We start from the raw sequence: 27021 nt of genomic DNA on the forward strand, positions 1-27021 counted from the left end.
AACAAGGCCACCCAGAAGTCCTAATGCTCTGCTCCTCCCCAGCCCTTGGCTCTGACCAAGACCTCAACCCTAGCCTGAGCTTGATGGAATCTGCCACACCCTCTCCGGCCTCCTGCTGCTAGCCATTGGCCTTTCTCCCATTGCCCCAGGTCATTTCCCAAGACTTCAAGCTATTTTTGTTTCTGTCTCAGCCTTCTTTGTTCCCCATGGGGGAGACTGCCAGAGGGTCAGCCTCATGTCACATGTGGTGCAGACCAGACAACCAGTAGTAGCCGTTCTGTCCTGGCATTTCCAGCCCTGTCAACCCTGTCCCTCTAGTCTCAGGAGGCCATGCCTTCTTGACCCTGGAGTTTAGCCTGATGCTTCCTACCTTGGCTAAATCCTAGGATAAACTGCTAGACCCACAGAATCTGCTAGATCCTGCATGTCCCCTCCACATCCCTACACAAGACCTCCCAGCTGTTTCAGTCTTCCCCTACTTGCTCAGGAACCCTTGAAGGAACGGGTGGGCACAGTAAACTTTTCTATGTATCATGAGCAATGCAGCAGCACCTAAATTCTAGGTGTCTGAACCAAACCTGAAGTGGTCCCAAGGTGCAAAGTCCCCAGTCTACCCTCATGCATCATGGGTATATAAGACCTTCCCTGCCCTTTGTTACCTCAATTTCCTCTATGACATAAGTCCCCTGCTTCCTGCAGCTTTCATGACAATAGTGACTTCTTGATTTGTACTCTGAACCCCTCAAATAAGATATGCTGCATGCATAACCCGGGCGCCAGGCTTGCCCACAAGGCATAGGAAGTGAACTCAGCTGCTGCTAAATCTTCCGGTACTCGGCTTCAACAAGCACATGGGTAAAAACAAATAACTCTAAGGTGTCCATCTATCATCTTATCGGGCTTCGTGGGCTTTGTTTGCACAGTTATCTTCCCGAGGCTGACATTGTGTGCCGAATACAAGCTGATATATTCCCCTAACTGCCATATCACTGATAAAGGATAGCCGAGCTTCAGGTTCATTACCTGTCATTACACCATGTAATGTCGCTGGGGGCCAGAGCATCAATTCTTCCTGAGTCTCCAGCTGTATAGCCTCCCAGTCAGAGCTCCACGTTCAAAAGGCTGTGGCTCACTGCTCAGCCCTGAGTAAGCCCCATGCCATCCTCTCTTCCTCTCCTGGGTAGCTGAAACCTCGGGGATGGGGAGAGTTGAGCTCCAGCTGCTTCAGAGGAGATCTGCAAGGAGAACAGAGGTCTCCATCACAATTGGGCCCAGGCACACAAGTCCAGGCGTGAACTGTCTTCTACCTAGCCTCCTGTTCTTCTTTACTATCAGATCCCACGGTACCTGGTGATTAAGTCACGTAGGGTTTCCAATGACAGTGTTCTGACCACAGACTCAGGGCTCCACACATGCATGCACACACATACACACACATTAACACACATACACACATGTACATACACATATATACACACATACATATACACACATACATATACATACATATACACATACACACACATTCACACACACATACACACACATATACACACTCACACACATACATATACATACACATATGCACACACATACACACATTCACACACATGCACACACACACATATACACACGTACTCACACACACATCCATTATTCCTGATTCCTTACTTCTTCATACCTCACCCTATCTACTTCAAAGACTTCCTTTTCAATCAGGTATGCGCCTGCTAGCCGACACTCAGACCCATCCACAAGCCCCCTGATCTGTCCCAGTGTTCTGGAAGATGTTGAAATTGGAAACTGTCACTCTGCCAATGGGAGCCACGGAAAACAGGACACACCCCTCTTCTTGCCAAATCATGGGGCAAGACTTTGGGGTGACACCCTACCTGTGGCCCGTGATGAATGTCTTTCCAACCCTCTACCTCAAAGGAAGAGGTAAGGAGAGAGAAAACTCCCTATCTCAAGGGACAAAGACCCTGACACTGCTCCCACTGATTCCTGACATTTCAGGGCCAGGACTGTGGCTTCTATTCTTCAAGCAAGAGCCAGAAGGCACTGGGACCACCCAGGCTGCAGCCCTGCCCCTTGCATCAGGCTACCGTGCTGTCTGTCATCAGCCCATGACTGAGATGCACTGGAGGTCCTCTTGGCCTCAGTGGACCAGCTGCTGAGAAGGAGCTGTGCATGGAGAAGAGCCCAGATGCCCAAGAGGAAGCACCACGCACAAGGCCCAGGTAGCAAAGGAACCAAAGAACACACATTCTCCCCTCCGGCCTACAAGGACCATCAAAGCAAGATGACAATGACCTACGTGCCACGTGTATAATGACTGCACCCTAGACATTGATTTTGCATCCTGTTTTGTAGTAGTTCCGTGAGGAGCTGTTTCAAAGGTGAAAGGGAAGCACAGAGAGGTTGAGAAGATAGCTGGATGTCACACAGTAAAAGGGAGAAGGTCAAGGCTGGCATTTGTTTCCAACTTTCAAATATCAGTGTTTTTTTCTAGGAAGCTTCCTTGTGCTAGGTTAATTTCGTCTAAATGTCACATCTCCCCCAGAGGATGAGGGCCGAGTGAAAGTGAAGCAAAGAGGAACAGTGGCCACTCCCTTTGTTAGGGAGCGGCAAGATAATTACGATTTGGGTCTTCTCCTAGGGAAAGCTATGAGGAGTAAAAAGAGAGAGAGGAGGCGAGGATCACAGGGTGAGGGGCATAGGGCACAGGGTGAGGTGTGCAGGGTGCGGGGCACAGGGTGAGGGGCATGGGGCACAGGGTTAGGGGTGCAGGGTGCTGGGCACAGGGCATGAAGCAGAGAAAATGAGCTGAAAAGATATTGAGATAACAAGAGTATCTCAGGCTTAAAGAGAACTGGCCACAATTTAGGTGCTGATAACTCACTAGCCTCCAAGCTACCTGGCCCACAGCTCTGCCCTGAGAATCTTCTTCAAGAGACAACAAGCAACATGGCGGATATAGAGCCTCTTTGGAAGGGAGGTGATAGTATTAATCCCTTTGAAAAGCACATGTACCCCATATGCTGTCTAACGCCTGTGATCTAGTCCTGAGAACGGAAAAGAAGAAGAAGAATCCCACAGGATTCTGCCCTTGTGACGAAAAGGCTCCCACTCTGGACAAAAGCTTCTCAGCTTGATTCTGACACACAGGACTTTCATACAGGTCATTCTTCCTGGCTTTGGTAGCCAATGCTAGCCTGATTCTGGAGCAAACAGACCCAAGGCTAGCCAGCCAGGACTGGAGACAGATCCTGAAGGAGGCAGGAAAATGAACCCAAACATAATAGCTCCATAGTTTCTGTAGCTCCTCCTGCCTGCCTCCGGCCAGCAGAGGACCAAGCACAACACATTAGACCACAAGGAGGAACAAAAATCAGTTCCTGGTATTACTTGCTAATTGAGTCCCATGTGTGTACACGTGCAGTGAGGGAAGGGAAGGAGCTGACCTTAAAAAACAGGCCACTATCCTGGCCCACCAGTGACACAGTCAGCTGGGTCATTTGATACTGGACAGACAGCAAATGGCGGGACACCCACATCTCTGTGGCCGGGGTATGTGTGTGCAGGGCTGGCACATCCTGGCCCTCCTGTGGGGTGGGGCTGAAACATATTCATAGCAGATGGTGCTGTCACCCTCGCTCCAGGATTCTCAGTCCTAATTATCTGTGCTGTCAGCCAAACAATTAACCCTCAAAGAAAAATTGCAATGTCCACCCCCAACCATATGAAAAGGCAATTTTCCCAAGGGCGAGAAATACCTAGGGCAGCCTTGTGCTCAGCTCCAGATCTCACCAGCATCTGGCCTCAGAGGTCTATCAATGGGTTTGTGGCACCCTTCCTGCTTCCTCTGACCCTCAGAACTTTCTTGTAAAAGGAGGAGCAGGGTCTGGTGCCGAGGGTCCCCTGAGCCCCACAGAGCTACCTTCTTACATTGCCCTGCATCTCAATTTGGGGTTTGCTTGCCGAAGCTGAGCCCCCCTTTGTTCCTCCAGTATTCAGCCGGGGTACATTTACCGTGTGATTGGCTGGAGGAGATATATAGAAATGTCTCCTCAGTCTCCCTGATCCTTTTCAGAGCTCTTGCCTTTGGTGAGAGGAGAGGACAGTCATCTCCTTGATCCTTCAGGCAATGGGACTATGAAAACACGGTCTCTTCTCCAGCAAGAATTCGAAGAGCAAGTCCCTGTGGTCCCAGGGCAGAGCTGCAGAGGGGGAGGGTGCTGTGCTGTATCTCGAGGGCAGAACGCCTCCTACCCATCTCCCACAGCTGCACCTCTCGGGTCTCAAGGCCACCACTGGGCAGGTGCAGGACCTGCCCTGTTGGTGCTCATTAAACAGCAGAGGCCATGCACCACTATGTCTCCCCTGAAAGGAAGTAACTGAAAAGAGAGAGCTCATGGGCTGAGGCATGATGTCTGTCACCTAAGAGGGCTACTGTAAAGTATGCTGGGTGCAAGGAAGTCTCATCCAGCACCGCGCTGACGTCAAAAGCAGAAGTCTCTTCAGGGAGGCTTTGCAGGAGGCCTCAGAGGGTGACCACTCCCCTGGCCACTTTGTACCAACGCCATCAGAGATATTAAGGATACAGCCCTTCACAGAGAGGAGAAGGAAGAGGCCTGGTGCAGGCAACCTCGGTCTTATTATTCCACAGATTAGGGAGGTCAGAACAGAAAGGGGATGGCAAGACAGAACACACTCTGTCCCACTGAAAGTCAGAAAGTCCCTTTGAGACAGGGGCATGCCCTGGCTACTGGGAAGAAAGTGGGCAGAGGGTGGACCAGGAGCTGGAACTCCTCTCCCGCCACTGTCTGCCCATCTCAAGCTTGTGACATCTTTCTTCCTGCTCCCTGTGGCCCACTGTCCACCTATGCTCACCCCTTTTTGCCCAAAGGGTACAGGTTCCCACAGCTCCTCCACATGTTTGCTTTCATATAGGGACTTGCCTACTCAGAGTCTGCCTGCTTGGGGGCAGTAGATATGAGTGCACCCCCTACACTGCCACCCCCACCCCCTGTCCAGAGCCCATGCAGGACAGGCGCCAAAGTCTGGCTGGAGACGTTTCTATATATGAGCTTGGCACTGAGAGTCAGGTTCCCAGACCTCCCTGGCCCAGGAGACTCTACAAGCATTCTCCAGGCAGGCTGAGAGAGAGAGAGAGAGAGAGAGAGAGAAAGAGGAGAGAGAGAGCTGGGGGCAGTGGGATCAGGAGACTGCCAGGCGGTGAGAAGCATAGCCCCAGCACCCTGGAAGTCCTGCATCCTTGTTAAGGGAAGAAAAAGGATTACCCAGCGCCCAGTGCCTGATCAATTGCCCACAACCCTTGCAGCGGGGATGAGAACGCCAGAGCCTTCTCAAATGTGCATGGATTAAAGATATACAAATAGAATCTTTTCTCTACCCCTCTCCTCAACCCCCCGAAGCCTGGGATGCTTGTTAAAAATAGCCTTGTGGTGGCAGGGATCCTACACAACCCAATGGCTGGCAGGAAAATGAAGGCTATGTTAAGTGGCTACCCTTGGGAAGTGGGAAAGGAAAGTCCCAGAGGACAGCTGTCTGTCTCAAGAGTCTCAGGACACACTTCTGCAAGGCTTGGATCTTTACCAGCAAGCAGATATTTTATTCTACACCAGTGTGTGAGCTGCATCTTGCTGCCTAAGCTTTAGGCAGAATTGATACTGATTTAGGAAGTCAGCATCATGGTGCAGGCTGGGCAGGTACTGGAGTCACCCAAGACAAAGAACCCAGCATCATGCAGGGAGGAATGAATCCAGAGCATGGCCTCAGCAGGGACCTGAGTTCTCTGGGCCTGGTTACTTGCTATAGAAGGGAACAGTTGGACTTATTGCTTTATCACTTCCTGATTTGAAAAACAGCTATCCTTGCATCTTCCCACCATGAAAGATGAAGGAAATTGTCTTTGAGTGTGTGTGTGGGGGGGGGGGAGGGGTTGGGGTGGGGAAGGGTGGAATCAGGGGTCAGTGTGGAAGGAGAGACTGTTCTGAGAGCACAGACCAACTTCCTGCCTTGATGCTTCAGTGTGCAAGGTGGAAAGCTTCTCCATTTGGTACCTAAAAGCATTCTGAGTTTGAACCGTGACTCGGGCTATCAGCAACTAACTACACAGGCTCCAGTGACTCGATTTACCATTAGTGCAAACCGGCCTCCTCCTGCTGCTCAACTGGAACTCTGGGCCACACCTCAGGGCCTTTAAAAAAAGACTATGGAGTTGTGTTTGTATCCTAGTCCTGCTATACCCATGAGCTGTGTGACCTTGAGTAGGCATGTAGACCTCTCTGTGCTTTAGAGTCCTCATCTATGAGATGGAAGTGAAAGGGAGGAGTTATTGTGTTACTCGAGCTCACACTCCTGCCTGGAGCAGCCATCTTGGATCCGAGTTGTCAATCTTACATGTTCTACTCCCCCGCTCCTATACGCACCCCACTGGCCGGACCCCTTTCCCCTTCACTCCCTCTGTCTGCTCAGCAGTGTGTGCACCTGATTTCTGCCTCCTACCCTACAGCTCTGGAGGATGCGGACTTGAGATGAGGGATCCCCAGACTCCTTGTCTAATGCAGATAAAGATGCTGACTTGTAGACCCAGGTGAGGTGGGGGTGTACATATTTAATAATCTCCTGGGGGACAGCCATGTCGCTCTGCTGGTCTGAGACCATCCTTTGATTAGCTAGGATCATGATAGCATGGGGGAGACAGGGATGCTGGTGGAGAAACAGGGATCAGGGTAGCCAGTCACCCACATCAGAGGAGGAGCATATTCAGACAGTGGTGGTTCTGGGGAGGCCGTGTAGGTTCGAGGGACACTGGGGAAGAAGAGGAAGATGCTGTGTGATGTTTCCTGACCTACACACACAACTCTTCAGGAAGCATCCCTGGGACACATTCCCCAAGAGCTGACGTACTCATGGCTGTTCTGTCTTCAGAATTGGCCTGTGCATGCTGGTCCACTGATGGTGGGGCTGTCGGTGGAGCCATGGAGGCTGTGTGTAACTATGTCTGTTTTAATTTAGTTGTCATTTTCTATATTTTCCTGAAGTTTTATCATCTTTGTAATTTAAAAATATATCTTCTATATATTCTCAGATGCCCACTCCCCAGAACTGCCCATTATTCTTTGTTACTGAGGTTTTATGTAATTTTTTTTTTTTTTTTTTTTTTTTTAGCACAAGCTGCCATTGTTTCAAAGGCTGGAGAACAAAACATTAAATCTTCTCAGTCAAACACCAAAATACAGCAACTCAGATTGTGTTTTCCCTCAGAGCCAAGAGTCCAGCGCTTTGGAAGGCTGACGCCGTCACCTCTCACTATAGCAACAGGGAGACCTTGGTAACCCAGAATGTGGTTATTAAGAGTAAAAATAGGAAGTGTGTGGAGAGACACTGGGTGAGAAGCTGCTGCAGACCTGCCAGGCAACCTGGATTTGCAACCCTCTCAGCCCCTTTTGCAAGAAACAGAATGCAAAAACCAGAGCCTGGGAGCTTGCTCCTGTGAGATTACAGAAGCACCTGGCAGTTTCTTCTTTGTTGCTGGCTCTAGAGCTACCTGCTGCCTTTCAGAATAGTTCCAGACAAGCCCAGAAGTGGGCTCCTCTCGAACAGCTGTGACAGAAGATTCTGAAGGAGGATGTTCTTGTCTTTGTTACATATTGGACTGTTTGCATTTCTCAACTACCTACCCTAGGTAGCACCCCTGGCTTCACAGCAGCGCTCGGTCCTGACTGACACCTCCTTGGTGAAGTCTCAACTTGTCCCTGGACAGATAGATGTTTCAGGCTCCCCAGGGTCCCACCTAGATCTTGGCGCTGACATGGTGAGGCTGGGGAAAGTCCTAACCCTGGTCTGCAGTGCCATAGGCAATGCTCAAACCCAGGCTGCAATCACCCCCAAACCCATTTTGTATGACAGTGAGCAAACTCAGGACCCTGGATCTGAATCACCAAACTGTAGAACTCGGGCAATTCACCTCCTGTCTCTGACGATTTGCTCCACCATCTGTGGATCTGGAGACGAGTTGCGTGATCTCTCAGTCCTCGATGCTTCTCACTTTGATGCTAACGCTACAGGCAGAAAAGTGATTTTTTTTTTTTTAACTAAACATCGCTCTCTTAAGTAAGAAAGTGTATTTTATTTTAAACTTACTGCTCAAAGTATGTTTTTAAACACTTACACGGGCTTCTCTTCCTTTTGTAGAGAAGAATGTGTGGTGTGAAATTCATTTTTGTACACCCTTCCAGATCTTGTTCTGCAAAGCTCTTAGGAGGCTAAGACCCTCAACATCTCTGGTCTCATCTCATCCTGTCAGGCACTGCCTCGGACAAGCTGGCTTTTCTTCCTCATCTTCCCAGTGAGTTCAAGGTCCCAGCCACCATGCTACCCATCTGGGCATGACTGTCTAAAGCAACTACTCACCTAGTTCTTCATGTGCAATTCCAAGCTTGGCAACCAGGACTTGATCTGGGTGGGGACAATGTGTCAAGGAGCAAAGCACCTAAGAGCTTTCCCTGCTTTGACACTGAGGCTACGCACTGCATGTGAGCAGATGCCAGGATACTGACCCTCTGCCCTAACGGACACATCCCTAGCATTGCTGGCTGGCTTTCCCAGAGCATATTTACAGACCGACAGAGGATCCGACATCACTGTGGGGCCAGGCAAGAAAATGGGGCAACAGTTAGACTTTCACCCCAACTCCTGCAAACCAACCCCTGACTTTCACTCTACTTGCCTATGGCTTCCCACTTGAGAGAGAAGCCTTAGTTCCCACTTCCCTGGCTCCCCAAGAAGCCCTGAGAGGCCCTTAGGCAGAGACAGGCTTCTATCTAGATCCAGGACCACTGAGTAGAGCAGTGCTCAGGCATGTAGCGTGCTCTCTCTCTCTCTCTGCAGGTTTCAAAGCAACCATGCCTCTGCCTTGCTCTTTCCACTCAGAGAAGAGCCAACTTCCACTACTGTGGTTTTGCACGCCACATAACCGGCTGCCTCTTCTCTTTGCTGTCCCAGCCAACAGCCCTCCCCTGTGCTCCCTGGACACCCAAACTTCCTGCCCAGTGACACAGCCAGCAAGGAACCTGGGGCGTATGAGTAGAAATGAGATTTCCAGCTTGCCTGTGTGTAGACAGTCTATGTTCTGTGATGATAGTTGCATCTGTGGAAATCCCCACCGCCATCCCAAACTCCCTACACAAAAAGGTTCTGGGGACGAAACAGAAACATCCTTTGAGACCAAGAAGGCCAGGATCAGAGCAGAGGATAGAAAGTGAGGGAACACAGGGACGGAGAAAGAATAGGAAGCCTGAATGACCCCAGCTCTGCTGGATCAAGCCTCCACCCACCAAGAGGGTTGGCATGAAGATTTGGCAGCCTCTGCCAGCACACAGCCCTGCCTTCCTGGCCCAGGAGTAGCACGGTAGCACCAAAATGAGCCAGGACTATAAAGAAGTACAAACTTTGCCAGAGACCAATACCAGGAGCCAGGAGTCTTGGAGGGTAAGTTCAAGCCACCACGAAAACAACCCTGCCCGAGCTGTACCTAGCTCTGCTTTGCTGCCTTCATTCCCGTGGGAGGAGAGGAATATTTAGCCCATGTGACACTGGGGCCAGACTGGAAGGCAAGCCCAGATTATAACTCAGTCCCAGACACACCCATCCCTGGGTCACCCTAGGTCTTGGTCCAAATCCCATTTTTGCAGATGTTCCAAAGAGTAATCTACCAAAGGTCACATAGCCTGTCAATGGGAAGTGTGGATAGGATCCATCTGTTCATTCCAAGACCCATGCTTTTGGTTGCCAACTCTTCCCTGACGTGGCTGCCTGGCTGCTTTGTTCCTAAGGATGCTGCCACCCTGGATGGCATCACTGCTCCATGTCACCTTGAGATGGTATTGGCAGGATCAGCCCTGAGGTATGTCCAGTTTCTAGGTGTTACAGCATAGACATGTCACCTGGCTGTGTCCACTGCAGCCTCTACTCCAACACACCCAGGAAGAAGCCGTGAGGGTAGGGCAGAGGTACAGGAGGATAGTGTGGTGAGAAGTGAGCAGGGCGAAGTAGAGGGGAGAGAGGGGCCCTGAGTGTAGCTCTTGAATGGCATTGGAAACAGGCGGCAGACAGTCTTGAGAAGTGTCTGTGAGTAGCTTGGTGGCATCTTCCCGCCATAGGAGAGGGAGGACTCACAGAGGAAATAAACTTCCCCTTTGCCCATTTCCCAGCATATCATGGGCACCGACAAAGGACACGGCGGAAACCAATGGAAGATGAAGCGTAGGGCTCCATCTTCCTTGTTTGCTTTGTCTCTCTCATTCCTCCTAAGCCCTAACTAGCTTCAGCTGTGCAAACATGAGTCGCTGCATTTGCTCTTCCACTTAAGGACACCAGTGAATAATGCCAAGATAATGGGCTGGTAACAGACAGCAAGGTAGCCTCTAACTGAGGTTGCAGTGCTCTCAGGAGAAGAGGTGAGACATACAGGTGACAGAGCAGAAACTCTAAGACACCTTAGAATGTGGATGGTGTCCAGGCCAAGCGCAGCATGAGGAAGAACCAAGCTTCTCGATGAACAGGAACTGCAGCTCATCTGGGGAAAGGGGCCCAGTCCATAGGGCTCATGAAGACAAAGCATCTCAAATACACAGGCTTTGCTGGGGCTATGGTGGAGACACAGTCCTGGCCAACTGCAGTCAGTTTTAAAGAGAAGAGACTGAAAAGACTGCCTCAGAACCACCAGGGCCCTTCCATCGTGTCTTGGCATCCAGCAAGCACTTGGCACAGTGGGTTCTTTCATTAATGTGATGGTCCAGTGTTCTGGGTGGCACAGCACATACTGAGGACAGCACTCTAACATGCCTGAGCAAAGTAAACATGGTCTTTCTCCCATTCCCTCTGTCTTTCTAAATCCCTTTAGGCTATATTCCCCAAAGCTAGCCATGAAGCTCTATTCCTTATTTGGCCACTTCTGTCCCCTGTGAGTGACTACCAAGGTCCATCTATCAAAATATTGAAGTCTAACAATCACAAATCCCTTTTGGCTCACCTAATTAACATGCCCAATTAAATTTAAACACCTCATCCTAACATGGGGTTTCCCCTTTTACCTTTATAAACTGCCTGTGGGCCATGTCTGTCTCCTCTCTATCTAGAGGCAGTCCTTTGTCCCTCTGGACAAATATCCCACCCTCCTCTTCCCTGTTCCCTCTCCTTCTTCCTCATCATCTATCTCCTGGCTTTGTCTCTTAGTCTCTGCCCTTTGTCCTTCTGGGGTAGTTAAGTCTCCCTTGTGCTGATAAGTTAGTCCTGGGGTATCTGATGCTACTGGAGATCCTTTCTCTTAGGGCCTGCACAACACAGCTCTAAAACTGGGAGCCTCTTAGGTTATGTGCTGTGTGACAACCCTACTCTAACTAGACTGCTTTCTACATTGATTTGAGCAGGATATCAGCTTTGCTACAGAGATGAGTTGTTTGTGGAGTTTCGTTGTTATTTATCTGGGGACAGTATTATTATTGGAACAAATATCCACAAACTGGGTGACTTAAACAACAGAAATCCATCTCTCAGCTGTGAGGGTCAGAAGCTGGAAAATGTCTTCCTAAGCCCAGAGCAAGGTGCCAGCTGTTATTGGATGACAAAACTTTTTCTGGAGAGAGGCAACACCCATCTCCAGATAGGAAAACCATGACAGACAAAAGTATACAAACCGCTAAAGTCCATTTGAGGAACCTAATGGGTTTTATTGGGGTTACTTAGAGGAATATAGGTAAGGGGTTACCTAACAGCAGAAATGACTCAAAGACAGCTGTATCACCAAAGCCCACCCCAGCACCGGTGACAGCTCACAGAGCTGGGAACCTGGAGCAACTGCACAGCCTGCAGGCAGCTCAGCAGGCTGGAGAGTGTCCTTTCCAGGTGCCTCAGTTGGCCTAAACTTCATCTTCCTTCAGCCTGAGAAGAACTCTCAGTTCTTACTGCTTACACTGGCAGGGAGGAGCTTAGTGGATCTGGTCACTTTCAGGGACTTCCTGAAGCTTTTTTGAGTTGTTTAGCTTCCTGCTTAAGGACCTTTGTGCCTGATGGGATGTTTCGGTCTCAGAGAAAGTTTTACACAGCAGCTGGACAATGTTCTCTCCTCTACTCCTGCTGGGGGCTTCAGAGGAGGAAACAAGTCCTAGCCTTGACCGGAGGCGACCTGTGTCTGGCTTCTGGGATTCTATCGCCACCTTCAGTGCCAGCAGCACACCTCTCCAACAGCTCTGTAGTCACTGATCTGATGCCAGCTGGAAAGGTCAGTATACAAAATCATTGTCCAGGAAGGACTAGGAGTGTAGCCATGTCAGTCATGCCTGTAGACAATTCTCTGACTTTCCCATGAAGACAACATATGTTTCAAGCTGACATTCCAGTCCCAGCCTAAGCATAAGTAATGAACTTGCACATAAGAGTTTCCTGCTGGAAGCTACCTGTGCACTATTTCTAAACATGGTTTTCACACATGTGGCTGCAAACCCCATTCTGGCTATGAGAAAATTTGTAATTTGAGGAGTATCTTAGTTTCTGGGCTATTTGCTGTGAAGAGACACCAGGACCAATGCAACTCTTATAAAAGGAAGCATTTAACTGGAGGCTAGCTTACAGCTTTAGAGAGTTAGGCAGTGATCATCGTGGCAGGAAGCAGGCAGGCATGGAGTTAGGCAGTAGTCAAGAGCTTTATATCCTGATCCACAGGTGGCAAGCGCAGAGAGATAAAGTGAGCCTGGTATGCACTTTTGAAACCTTAAAGGTTACTCCCAGTGACACACTTCCTCCAACAAGGCCATGCCTACTCCAACAAGGCCACACCTCCTAATCCTTCTCAAATACTTCCACTAACTAGGCACCATTCAAGTATTCAAGCATATAAGCCTATGGGGCAATATTCTCATTCAAACCACCATAGGGATATAAAGTTGATTCCCCATGCTAAAAGAACCTGCCTGACACCTTCTTTTCAGTCCATCATCCCCAAATGCAAGTAGAGTTGCGTTTTTCTTCCCTCGTGGTTTTCAGATCATAACTATCTAATGGACTTAAAGCTGGATCTGAGAGACTTGTAGATTCCTGCTCTTACTGGCAAGTCTAGTAGGAATTCCACCCTCTACCTCAGGTTAGGTACAAGAGGAGCAACAACAGGCAGTCTGAGGAACAGCAATATGCCTCTCAAGGTCTACGTAAAGATAAGCCAAAATTACTCACTGTGCTCTCAAACCTCCTGGACTGCTGGTGCTCCTCAGCAGCCCCAAACATCCAGGCCCCATGCCAAACGTCTCTTGGTATATGGGCTCCTGCCTCACACCACCTGAATGTTAACTCAGGGCTCAGAGAAGAGTTCTTCTATATAGACCAGCTCCTCCCCAAGTGTACCATCCATCTCTGCTGTTCCTGGTCTTCCCCACTTTGCCTCTAAGGCCATCAACATTCACCCACCTGTGCCCACAATCCACTGGCCCCTAGAGGTGAGAGGCTTCACCTTCCAAAGTGACTCAGGATAGTGTCATAAAGTTGTTACTTTTCTTCCTGGGCATCTCTGATTTATAAAATAAGCCTCTAAGAACTTTTGGGATGACACAGAAAGAGTCTAAGAGGAAAGTGAGTGGGGTAGAAAAAGCTCTGACATCTAACCTTGACACCACACCACACCAACCATGAACTAAGGCTTGCTTTAGTCTTATGGACCCGGGTTCTTATCCTGACCCAGGCCAGGGAGCCCCTCCCTCCTCCATCAGCAGCAGTGCTATACTGTACAATTCTAGGAGGTGCTGTACCATGCCAGTCTCTATGAACTGCACAGCCTTGCATGTTTGCATGTTGCCCAAGGAATACCTGCTTCTGGAAACTTCCATCACATGCTCACTCCTTATGCCTGACTTTCTTGGTGTTTAGCCTCCCCCACATCCCAGACACATGAACCATGTGTTCTCTTAATTGAGGTTGATTGGGGTAGGTAGGGGACTATTTGTGTCCCCTGGGAATGACTAAGTCCAAGGGGCTGAAAGGGTAGCAAGGCCCTTAAAGGGGACCAGTAACAGCAAGCAGCACTTGGGAGCTTGTCATATGTAGTCTTTCTGTGCCTCATCTCATCCCTCTTGAGTGGGACACCCTGGAGGTGGGGCCCAACAGCTGTGTTGGCAGGTCACCAGACAGCTTAGCTACACCTGAAGTTTGACAAGCATCCTCCCCCACCCCATCCCCCCACACCATTTCAGGTGCCTTAGGGCATCCTTGCTATCTATTCTAAATAGCCAAACAGGCTGCCCACCTTGGATGCCACCCCCCAATCCCACCTTGGTTTTAGGGGGTCATCAAGAGAAGCAGCACAGAAAGCCGCACACACTGGTACCAAGGCTGCAGGCAAATAGCATAGGCCAGGCAGCCTGAGCCTCCTCCCAGAGCACTCCTGCTCCAGGCCTCTCCCTGGTCCTGCTAACTGGGTGGTTAAATTATTCAGCAACCAATTAGAGCTTAACAATGTCCCTGTCTCCCAGCCCAGTGATTCTCCTGGCTGCCGCCAGCCACGGCAAACATTTCCAACACAAAACAGAGTATGCTCAGGAATTTAGCACTAGGGAGGGCCCCCTCTATGCACCCCCATGCTTTATCACAGCCTGCCCACATAACACCCCCTTATCCTCTCCCCTGAGGCAGATGTGGGTGGATGAACAGGCCAGAGAAACAGCAAATGAGGGGCCAAACTCCAGACCATCAGGAACAGACTGGGAGTCCAAACACTGAACCAGCCTCCATGGTCATTCCTATCACCAGCAATCGAAGGATAATCAACCGATGGCCCTCCCACCTTATCCCACAGACAGGAAAACCAAGGCTGATGGGTGACTCAGTATTTTCATTACTCCATTGACTCCCACCATACCCACAGCCTAGGTCCTAACTCATGCGATCCTATCAGAGCCATACAAGTACAAGCACAGTCAGCCCTAGAAGAGCCTGGAGACAGGGACAGGCCTTGATCAGGAACCCCACTCCACCTCTTCATGCTCCATGCTTGGACATGAGATAACATTCAGGCATTGAGGTGAACAAACACCCTAGGCAGGCTTATCCTCTTCAGCATATGAGCTGAGAAGAAATCTAGCAATAACCAGATCACCATCCTGAAACCCACTGCCTGGTGGTTCCAAAAGACAGAGAGAACATCTTCTGCTGGAAGCAGACACTCCCTACACACACACCATGGGAGGGGAGTTGGGGTGGAGCAGAAGGTGTAACAAAGGCAAGATTCACCTTTTTGTTTTTACTCAGAGGCCCCTGGGAGGAAGGGGGGTGAAAATGAGGTACGTATTCTCAGTTTTCCTCCTGTCTCTCAAAAGCCTTTACATCAAATTAGAGGAGGTGACACTGAAAATGAGACCAAGAAGAGCACTAAGGAGAAAAGACTGTTCACTCAGAATGTGGGAGCTCAGACAGCAGGGGGCTTTTGCCAAGTGCTCAGGTAGTAAAGGAACAGGTAGCCTTCCCTGAAGCACAGATGGGACCATCAGGCTCCACAAGGACCACAGAGGCATTCAGACATGGCCTCACTCACCCTGACAAGCCCTTCCTATCTCCCAGAACCAGTCAACTGGGCTAGTAACAGATACTCCTGGGTATTTCAGGCTTGAGGTAACACAAGTTCCTTTAGGGTCACCATATGTGTCTACACATGTAGAGAAAATATGAAGTCACCACACATGTCTTCTTTTCACACCAACTTTCCCCTGATTTGCCCTAAGCTAACATAGTAAAGCTAAAGCAGAATATAAGTATGAGATGTGGCAATCATCCTCCAGGCATACAGCCCGTGCCCATGCCAATGGAGGCAGGCTGTGCTGTGCTGCTGTAACAGCAAACATGTCCAGAAGCTCAGGAACTCTGAATGGTTCTTTGGTTCTAACCTGCTACATGTGGGGCTTGTTTCTGAAGTCAAAAACACACTTGAAAGTAGACAGTGGTAGGTAGTGGCCCAACCACAAGAACACACCAAGTCCTTTAATGCGCGGACTTTGTGTCCCCGGTAAGGCTATTAAGAACACATCAGGTCTATCTCTCCCTCCGTGGCTGCAGACCCACAGGACACTGCCTGTGGGTCACTCAAAGCACCAATGCAGGGATATCATCTACAACACTGCTAACTGTCCTGTGAGCTCTGGAGAAGACACGCCTTCCTGGAAGAGAAGCTCACATTCAGGACTCACTGGCAAGAACCAGCCCAGGGCGACACCCCACAATGGCAGGTACAGGGAGGGAAGCCAAAGGCTGAGAGCCAGAGGGCTGACGAACTCCTCAAAGACTTCTGGCCTCAGCATACACACCCAGTCACCCAGGATCTGAGGGCTTGCCTCCGTCCCTTCCCTTGCCCATGACAAGCCAGACTTTCTCTGCTTATCTGTCATTTCTATATCGGGGTGAAAAAGAACATCCAAGGAAGACTTAGCACCAAGATACCACGAAGACAGAAAAATCAAAGTACAGTTTTTAAAGAAAACAACAGAGGCCATCATGGTCATAGATGAGATTACAGTCCTGTACTGTAGAGCCTCACGGGACACTAACTGTAGAGCCCCACGAGACACTATACAGTTTTACAGGAGGTAAAGGTGGTTGCACCGTTACATGTGACAGGCAGCAGATGCATTCCTATCACTAAGCTATCTGAGAAACAAGGAATGGCCCACTCACCTTATCACAGATAGGAGATGATACTGTCAGGAGAGGTAGGACTTTCTCCACCCCCTTGGACCCCACCCACCCCCCACACCACACTCAGAGCCTGGTCTGGGTCCTATGGCATTTCTTTTTTTATTATTATTATCAAATGTTTTTGAGAATCATATACCATTTTTACATCATTTCACCTCCCTTCCCTTCCAACTCCTCCTATATTCCCCTTGGACCTCTTAATAATTATTATTATTATATAAATATATACATATAGTAAGTTAAATTAATATGGCTCTTGTGTATATGGGTTTAGGGCTGACCACTTTGGATTAGATAATCTGTCAGGGTGTTTAGTCCTGGAAAAGACTGATCCCCCCTCTCTCAGCCACCAGAGAGTGTCTAGAAGTATACATAGAGTCTTATGAGATTTCCTGACTCTACATTGTCATATCAACTAGTGTTGTCATTATTCAGGCCTTGCTTGTGCGCTCATATTGTTGAGAATTCGTGGGTGCAGCTTCCTGTCCTATAGTGAACATACTAACTGGAGCAGATACCCTGGTGCTATGGTTCTTACAGTCTTTCTGCCCCACCCTGTATAATATCCCCAAGTCCTACATAGAGGAGTTATATTATAGATATACAAATTCAGGGTTAGGCACCCTACCATCTACTTTTCTCTGCATTTTGACCAGCTTTGGATTTCTGTAATAATCTCTATCTGTTGCAAACAGAAGCTTCTTTGATGATGGATGAGAGATACATCTATCTATCTGTGGGTATAAGGATAAGTACTTAGAATGTGGTTAAAGAGCATGTTGGCTTGGGAAGGTGACAGTATTAGGATCTCTTCCAGCATCTATCACTGTGCCAGTCATTGTACTTGACTAGGCTTATATCACCAGGCGCAAATCCTCTCCTATTTAGGAAGCCTGAAGTCCAATTAGAAGGCTGTCTGTTACCTCAGAGATGTATAAAGCACTGCTGTACCACTGGTGCTGTCTTGTCATACAGGCCATTGCAGTGGCTCGGAAACTGTAGCTGGGTAGAACAACTTATTTCCTGGGAACTTTGGGTTGGACTTGACTCTGGAAGACAGAGGAAGACAGAGCAAGAGGACAGAGCCCAGAAGGGACTAGTTTTGTAGTCCAGGTGAGAGGCTGAGCGCCTGAAGCAAGGCAGGGGAGTGGAGCCCTAGAGTCCCTAAGACTTGATGATCATTCAAATGTGGCGTAGGAGTGAAGCACACAGACGAGCCAGGGGAGCATCAAACATGCCACAGAGGGTAGCAATCTGAGGAGACGAGGTAGGGCAGCCTGTGGCTATGAGGGATAGTAAGAGAGTAAGAGAAAAAACAGGGAGGACTACACAGGGCAAATGTCCCTAAATCCACCATCAGGAACTGGCAAGTGAACAGGAACTGGAGGGCCAAAGGGGTGTGGAATATACTTCTCCCAGAGTGGAGCATACATTTTTTTGTCCTGAGTGAGCAGAGCCGGGAGGAGGAGAGAGAGGGAAAGAAAGAGACAGAGTGAGGGAGGGAAGGAAGGAGAGAGAGAGAGAGAGAGAGAGAGAGAGAGAGAGAGAGAGAGAGAGAGAGAGAGAGAGAAAGAATCAAACAGGGGGATATCAAGAAGACAGCTGGCTACTTGTGCCTCCATGGATGAGGTCTGGTACACATGGGGAAGCCTAGGCAGGTGACAGAATTGAGGGCATTTGTTTTCCCAGTGCCGGGCAAAATCCATGGGTTATGGTATTAACCCCCATTCCCCCATGTCACGGCTGACAGTGAAGAACCTTTCTTGCAACGTTTCATTGGGATAGAAGTCTTAGTTTCACAAAATGTCTTCCCACCTGGTCTCACGTGTTTCTCACTGTGGTCCTGTGATGTCAGACAGGCACAAAGAGTTCAGTTTTGACAAGTGGAGAAGTTAGGTTTGGGAGAACAGGTAAGCCCTTCTCCCCAGAGTCCTGTCATATGAGTGATGGTGGAAAGCCAGTCTTCATATCCCATCTTCCCATGAGTCAAACTTCTGCTGTCCTGCCTTCCACTCCCACAAGCTCCCACTTTTCAGATCCCACAGGACCCTGCTGTGATTCACAGAGCCTGCTGCAGAGCACAAAACTTGCATGCTTCCCTTTAATCTGATTGGACACTCCAGACTCCAGTGTCCAGCTGAAACATATCAGGGCATTGCCAAGCAAACATGTTACTTCAATGCCTGTGGGCACATTCGCTGCCTTGGGAATGCTGGTGGTCTGCTCTCTTTGCCCTCCTCTCCTCAAATGCCCTGTGCAGTGGAGAGGAATTTCATCTGTAGCATACTGGTACCTTTCAGAGTCCTTAAGGGCTCTTGTTGTAAGCCAGAAGGAGGGAGGAGGCTGCACAGTGTTAGAGTCGTCTGGACCAGGGCACGTGCTCACCAGCCAGTGAAGCAGGAAAAAGCAATGGGTAAGTTGCCCACTCTCCCACAGATGCAGTTTGACCTGCCCTGAGGTGATGACCCCTGTTAGGTGTACTTGTATCTCTCTGCAGGGCTACCACAGAAGATAGGCCTCTGTCCCTTCTCCACCCTTTGCAGATGAATTAGCAGGGACTGAAAGATGCAAAACACCTGCTCCAAAGTCAGCCATCCTGACTGAACTAGGGCACCAGACCCTGTATCCTAAGAAACATCTGGGGCAGGAGTATGTCTGGTTCCTCCCTTTCACCAAGGTTTTTGCACATCTGAGCATGTCCATTTTACTGGGCAGCCCTTCCTGAGTTTTCCCCACCCCAGCCACTGAATGCTCTTCCCATCTCTCCCCAGAAATACCATGACAAACATGCTTTCAAGCCTGCTGTGGTCTGGGTACTTGTAACCCCAGCTCCACAGGCTGAAATCCTAACCCCTGATATAAGAGCAACCATCTCTTTGGAAAGAATTAGGCCCCAGTAGCGGAGCTCTCAGGAATGGGTCCATGCCCTTGCAAGGGCTGAAGAAACCTGAGTTCTTGCCTTCCACCATCTGAGGACACATCCAAAGGCACCATATATGAACCAAAAGCAGACCTTCGCTGTATCTGCCTTGACCTTAGACCTTCAGCCTCCAGAACCACGAGCAGAACTGTTCTGTTGTTCACAAGTCACCTGATCTGTTGTATTTCATCATAGCCATTCAAACTGACTAAGTCAGAGGAGAGTGGTGGGGTTGTGCGGCTACCTGCAGAAACACAGGCAATAGATCCAGCCTCCCAATGCAGCCTTTGATTCTAAAAGGTGCAGAAGGCCCCTTGCCTCTTAGTCCAAACTTATACTGTCTATAGAGGTTCATGAGAAAAAAAAAAAAAAAAAACACCAGTGAATGACCCATAGCTGTCCTCGATGGTACTGCAATTCATTTCGCTTTGGGCTGTTGAGAAAAGGACTCACTATATAACTCTGGCTAGCCCAGAACTCACAATATAGATGAGGCCGATCTTGAACTTAGAGATCTCCCTGCCTCTGCTTCTAGAGTTCTGGGACCAACGGTGTGCAGCACCACACCCAGCTCCACTGTCTCCATGGAAACGCTGACCTGAATACATACAGAAGGCAAGATCCAGAGTGAAACTAAATCGTAAAATAATAAAATGTTTTGACCAAGAGTTCACCTGGATGCAAGGGTGACACTGACCTAATGTGGCCTGCGGTTCTGAGACAGGTTGCTTGTTTTCTTCTCACCTCAGCCTCACCCAAGGGACAGAGTAACTGTCACCGATGCCCGAGAACCAGCAGATCCCCTGTGAGAAGCACTGAGACCTGTGCCTTGCAGGGGGTGGGGTGCAGAGCTGCTAGTGGGTGCTGCTGTAGGCATTGTAAACGTACTTGATCTCCAAAGTGGAAGGAAGGCTTCCCAGAGCAGCTGGAGTGTGCGTCTGCAGGAAGGTGGCCTTTTAAGAATTAATACGACGGAGAAGGGAGGGTACCACACACGAAGGGCAGAAGATGAGAATCCCCAGAGTTGGAATTTGGACATTAATTCACTATCAGGAAGCCACAGAGTGCAGGCTGAGCCCTGACTCTGACCCCCCTCCGCTCCTGCTGCTGCTGTAAGCTGGACTGTGTTATTAAAGAAAATACCCCACAGGAGCCTAAACCAAACAACTCCAGGCAACACAAGTTCAGGGAACCTTTGGCTCTATCTCCAAGGCAATTGAAAAGAGCTCAAAACAGATTAAAATATGAGATGAATTCTGAAGCCTGGGAATGAGATAAAATGAATCCTGTGACAGAGGAGCCAGTATGATTATTTCATTATTTGGCTAGAAAGTTAAAATGTGCAGGAAATGTCAGCTGCTTTCCCTGGGTGGACGGAGGTGAGGGACATATGGCCATTGGGGCATATTCTTTTAATATTAAAAAACACCTTCACCCCTGACTTAGTTTTAATAAGAAAAGCTTGTTGGTAGGGCAACCTGCCCTCCTGCCAGCCCGTGTGAGACCTTTCTGTGTCACACGCTCCATCCCATAATATCCTCAGAGCACACCGTTCACAATAAAATGAAATTCCACAGCCTCCAGCTGAGAGCGCCCTTCTTGCAGTCCCTCAGAGTATTGATTATAATACAACCACCCCCAGCTCCTCCTGTACCCCTGCACTCCTGCATCCCTGTACCCCTCCTTTTCCCTCGCTTACCTCCTCACTCCTCTCCTCCTGAGGCAATTCTGATTTTCATCCTGTTCACTGGTCATGGTCTCTAGTCTGGTCCCTACCCCTATGTCCACCATGCATTTATTTGCTCAGATTCTCAGGTACCAATCTGCAGGGTAGATGAGTGGTAGAATCTTCAAAACTGCTAGGGCAAGTTTGTGTCCACAGGGGGAAAGAGGGTTGTGATGTCAGAAGCTGAGGGTCAGGGGAGGCTGAGACAGGGATTGTGTGGGACAAGTCTTCCCCAAAGAAGCAGCAAGTGGCCTGACCTTACAGGGCAAAGTGGTTCCAGTTATTCAGGAAGGTGTACAGAGAAGACCAGATGGAAGCATAGAAACAAGTAAATGCCCATGTCAGGAAATGCCACCCACCCCCAGGGGACACTGAAGAGACACACTTGACGGGCTTAAAGAGGCCATTTGGGAGGAAAGCAAGAAAGCTAATGAGCAAGGTGGAGATTGGATGCCGTGGTGGCTAGTCTGACTGTCATCTTGATTGGATTAAGGATGACCCATGGGATGGTCTGTGAGGGCATTTCCAGAGATAATTCAATCACGAGGCTCTGGCACGATCAACAGATTGATTTCTTTATAGGTTCATATATGAAGGCATTATTGGGAAGGGGTCGGGGTAGGAGACGAAGCCCCTGGGGGAAGTAGCTCACTAAGGAGGGTACTGAAGCTGCATCTTGACCCTTGCTGTACCCCTTTCTCAGTTCCTATCCAAGACATTCTCACCTCCATGACATCCTGCCCAAACACATCAATCTAAGCTGCTGTGGACTGAACCCTCTGAGACAGAGGGTCCAAAATATACTTCTTCCCTTAAGGGGTTTCTATCAGGTATTACATCACAGTGAGGAGAAAGTAACTAGACATGGACTTTTGTATTTTTTATTTTCCAAGTAACTACTACACCAAATGATCCAAACTCAAAAGACACAAAGGATATGCAGTGGAAAGTCAGGGCCAGGAGCATAACTCCATGGAAGGAACCTTTATCCAGCATGATCTGAGGTTCAGTCCTCAGCACCACACATGCATAACAAAACACAACAGAACAACAAAAACAAAACACCACCTCCCAAACCTTGTCTCCTAGATAGTCTAGTCTCCATTCAAAGACAACCAATGTCACCTGTGTTTTCTGTATCTTTTCAGAGATATTTTACACATATACAAGTGAATACATAAAAATGGAAGCACACAATGTATGTTCTCTGCCATTTTCCCATTTACTTATTTGTACTATAACCTAGTATTCAAGGTGGCATGTGCACAAAAACTATTGAGTCAGCTTGCTAAAGCACTTATGGGGAGGACCTACCCATGGTCTAAGTCATAAGGTCAGGGGCCAGTCTTGAGAATGTGCATTCCCCAAAGGTTCCTGTGGTTCTAGGTCAGGAACCACACTGTGAGAAACACTGGTGTCAGATAGAAGATTCAAGAACTAGGCCATAATAACGAAAGCTGGGCATGAGTAGTATTAGGGTAAAGAGTGACTAAGGATAGGAGAAAGGGGAAGAAGATTTTTCAGAAGAAGGCAGGCAGGACTGGTGAGCTCATGAGAGGCACAGACAGACAGCATCCTCCCTCTTTCATGCAGTCTTTCATGGGGAAAGACTGCAGTAGGCTCAGTCCTCCTCATGAGTCAAGATCACAGAGCAGCTCAAGGTCGGGGAGAGGACATGCTCTTTGTGTTAGTCACTTCTCTCATTACTGAGATAGAGTATTTGAAAAAAGCAACTTAAGAGCTTATTTTCGTTCACAGTTTAGATGTATTGTTTCAGCATGGTGGGGAAGGCACAGTAGCAGAACATCAGGTGGCAGGTCATATTGTATGTTCAGGGAGGGAACAAAAGAGGTGAGTATTAATTCTATTCCTGTTTTCCTTTTATGATATTTAGGACTCACCCATGGGATGCATTCAGGGTGGGTCTTCCCCTTTCAGTTAAACCTTTCTCAAAACATCCTTGTAGAGATAGCCATATATGTATTTTCATGCTGATTCTAAATCCAGTCAAGTTGACAATTAAGATTAGCCATCATAAGCTTCTTAATCCACTCTAAAAGCATGCCTCCTTCTGTTGATACTTTGTCAATACAGCCTCCCCAGGTCACCAGCTGCCATTTGCAATGTTCCAGAAAGACGAATAACATCTACACAGAAAAGACTTGCTATAAATCAAGGTGCCATTTCAAACCAACAGGGAAAAGATGGACTTTTCACTTAAAGTATTCGGACAACTCAGAAATCATCCAAAACAGGAAAAATCCCATAGTGCATATGTTTCAAATTCCAAAGCAAATAATACCATTATACAAGAAGAGGTGGAAGAAAAAATCTGAGATAGCATTTGTATTAATCATGCAGTGGGAAAAACTTTTAAACCCTGACCCAAACCTAAATGATATTTTAAAGAAAAGACAGCATCTAAGTTATTATTATAAAAATCTCCAATTCTGGGAAATAAAATAAACTGAAATAATAAATGATAAAATACAAAAAAGTTATGTTACATAATATGGTAGGCAAAAGGCTAATTCTCTTGGGACATAAATAATATACATGTGTAAGCAAGTCCATAAGAAAGCCAATGAACTAATACAACACAAAATAAAGAAGAAAATGTCAGTCCCCAAACAGGAAATGCATATACATTTTCAACATTTGAAATGAAGCCCATATTCACACAATACAAGAAATGCAAATTGAGACTACAGTGAAGGCCAGAGAAAGATGTAGCCCTGCTTGACTAGCATTCCTGAGACCTTGGATTCCATTCCTAGCTCTGAACAAAATCAAAATAAATAAAAGCATTCTGAGATCCAGATTTTAATGTATCAGACTGATAACTCTTAGTAAGTTTTAAAATGCATGTATTTATTGAACCAAAATAAGTATAACTATTTTCATATATGGTTGGGGTGAAGTTTAAATTGGTGCCATTACCCAGGTACAAGAAATAACACACACACACACACACACACACACACACACACACACACACACACACACATAAACTAGCATGGCTGTGTGGGAAGGACATGTGGTACTTGTGCCAGAGACAGATTCTGATTGAAGACCCAATGACCACAGTCTATGCAGAACTGAAAGGAGACTTGACAAAGCTTCCCTTATGTGCATTTTTAAATGTTCCCAAGTATACGTATGCCATTTTAACAGCTGCTTAGTGTAATATAGAGAAGAGACAACATGCTTCCCAGAAAGATGGGATTCTCTGAGTGAAGCCAAAAACTTTAAGCACACACACAAAGCAAAGAAGACTCTAAGTTTAATGAAAAAGGGGAACCAGCAAGGGATGTTGAGACAGGGAGTCTCCTGGATCTTCCTTCAGCTTCATATGCCCCAGATCTAGAGCTAAGAGAGAGCCCTGGGAACAGCTATTGCCACAGACAAAAGCGACCTCAACAAAAACCTGACCTCGACCAGCCAGAGAATGAGGAAAGGAAACACCGAATGGAAAGACTCAGGTAAGATCTAGCACACCAGGGTGTGCACACTTCAGTTAAAAAATATTTATCATGCCACAAAACAAGAGCTCTCACGCTGAGTGGGAAAAACTAGCAATAGGCCCAACTCCAAGACAACTATGACATTAGAATTATCTAAGATATGGAAGCAGCATAGAATGCTTAAATAACTGAAATGGACATATTTAAAGTGAAAATATCAGAAAGTATAACCTATAGACTATTGATTCTCAACCATCCTCATGCTGTGACCCTTTAATACAGTTCCTCATGTTGTGGTGACCCCACGACCATAAAATTATTTTTGTTGCTACTCTATAACTGTAATTTTGCTACTGTTATGAATCATAATGTAAATATCTATGTTTTCCAATAGTCTTAGGCAACTCCTGTAAAAGGGTCGCTTGACCCCCCAAAGGGTTTGTGACCCACGGGCTAAGAACTGTTACTCTAGATGTGTGTGTGTGTGTGTGTTATGTGTGACGCGTGTGTGTGTGTGTGTGTGTGTGTGTGTGTGTGTGTGTGTGTGTGTAAACAAGAAGTTAGAACAATAAAAACTGCTTGATCTTAAAAGCAAGACTAGACTGGGGCTGAGGCCTTACCACCATAGCTCTAAAATTCTCATCACTAGAGTTTCAGGTGAGAAGAAAGAGAGAGGAGCTCAAGTGTTTGGTGAAAGCCATCCTGACTTAGAAAACCCACAGATTCAAGAAGCCAAGTGAACTTCAAAAAAAAAAAAAAAAAAAAACCCTACTCCATGACAAACCCCATTACATCCTGAAAACTGAAGACAAAGAAAAGGTCCTTAGTACAGCAGAGAGAAGTGATAGCAGGAAGCAGAACTGAAAGACAGCGTACTTCTCACCAGAAAACACAGAGGACCGCAGTCCTTTCCAGTGTACAGAGGAATACATTATCAACCCAGAACCACATATCTAATGAAGATACTTTTTAGAAACAAAGAAATCAAGTTATTCTGAGATGAGGAAAATATGAACAAACTTGCCAACGACAGGTCTAGTCTCCAAAGAGATTATTTAAACCAAAAAAAAAATGATGAGTGAAGGAACCTGGAGGAGCTAACCTTAGGAAACATGGTGTCCTGGTTTGCTTTTCTGTCAGCGTGGGAAACACTGACGCAGCCTGAGGGGGAAAAGGCTCACTTGGCCTACACTTCCAGGTGACAACATGCCATCACTGAAGGAAGTCAGTGCAGGAACCTGGACTCAGGAACCATAGAGGAATACTGTTCTCATTCTCTCTCTCTCTCTCTCTCTCTCTCTCTCTCTCTCTCTCTCTCTCTCTCTCTCTCTTTCTCTCTTTCTCTCTCTTTCTCTCTCTCTCTCTCTCTCTCTCTCTCTCTCTCTCTCTCTCTCTGTGTGTGTGTGTGTATCTGTGTGTCTGTGTCTATGTGTATGTATGTGTATGAGTGTGTGTGTCTGTGTCTATGTGTCTATGTGTATATATGTGTGTATGAGTGTGTGTGTCTGTGTCTATGTGTATGTATGTGTGTATGAGTGTGTGTGTCTGTGTGACTGTGTCTATATGTATGTGTGTATGAGTGTGTCTGTGTCTATGTGTATGTATGTGTATATGAGTGTGTGTGTGTCTGTGTCTATGTGTGTGTATGTGTGTATGAGTGTGTGTGTCTGTGTATCTGTGTGCTCTTATATTCCAGCCTCCAGCGTAACTCATTAAGCTACAAATGTTTAATGAAGTTCTCCAGCTCAAGTTCCAAACACTTCAGCAATCCCCCCATGTCAAGTCCATCACAGTAACACCGCACTTTTGGTACCAATTTCTGTCCTACTTTGTATTTCCACTGCCGTAAGAAAAATATCATGACTAGAAGGAGGGGTTTATTTCATCTTCCAGGTTACAGCCCATCATTAAGGGAAGCCAGGGCAGGATCTTGAATCAGAAAGCATAGAGAAATGAGACTTCCAAGCTTGCTCCTGGACTCATGGTACACTTTCATTTTGGAATGCCCCAGGCTCACCTGCCCAAGGATATCCCTGCCTACAGCAGGTTAGACCTTCTTGCATCAATTAGCAATCAAGACTATGTCCCACAAATGTGCCCACATAGATGGAGGCAGTTCTACAACTGCAACTTCTGCTTCCTGGGGAGTCCAC

General features: G+C 47.7%; 1 protein-coding gene across 3 annotated transcripts in view; it reads right to left on the reverse strand.

Annotated features, from left to right (window-relative positions):
- Positions 1–27021, reverse strand: part of Zbtb7c (zinc finger and BTB domain containing 7C) — a 321321-nt gene that overhangs the window by 246442 nt on the left and 47858 nt on the right. For 2 of the 3 annotated variants that reach the window (XM_076912444.1, XM_076912445.1), the window contains exon 2: positions 1024–1235. The exons of the other annotated variant lie outside the window; for it this stretch is intronic. The gene's annotated coding sequence lies outside the window, so the exon portion shown is untranslated. The remainder of the gene's footprint in view (positions 1–1023; positions 1236–27021) is intronic. 3 annotated transcript variants of the gene reach the window in all.

This window comes from Arvicanthis niloticus, chromosome 14, assembly GCF_011762505.2.
Source record: "Arvicanthis niloticus isolate mArvNil1 chromosome 14, mArvNil1.pat.X, whole genome shotgun sequence".
NCBI lineage: Eukaryota > Metazoa > Chordata > Mammalia > Rodentia > Muridae > Arvicanthis > Arvicanthis niloticus.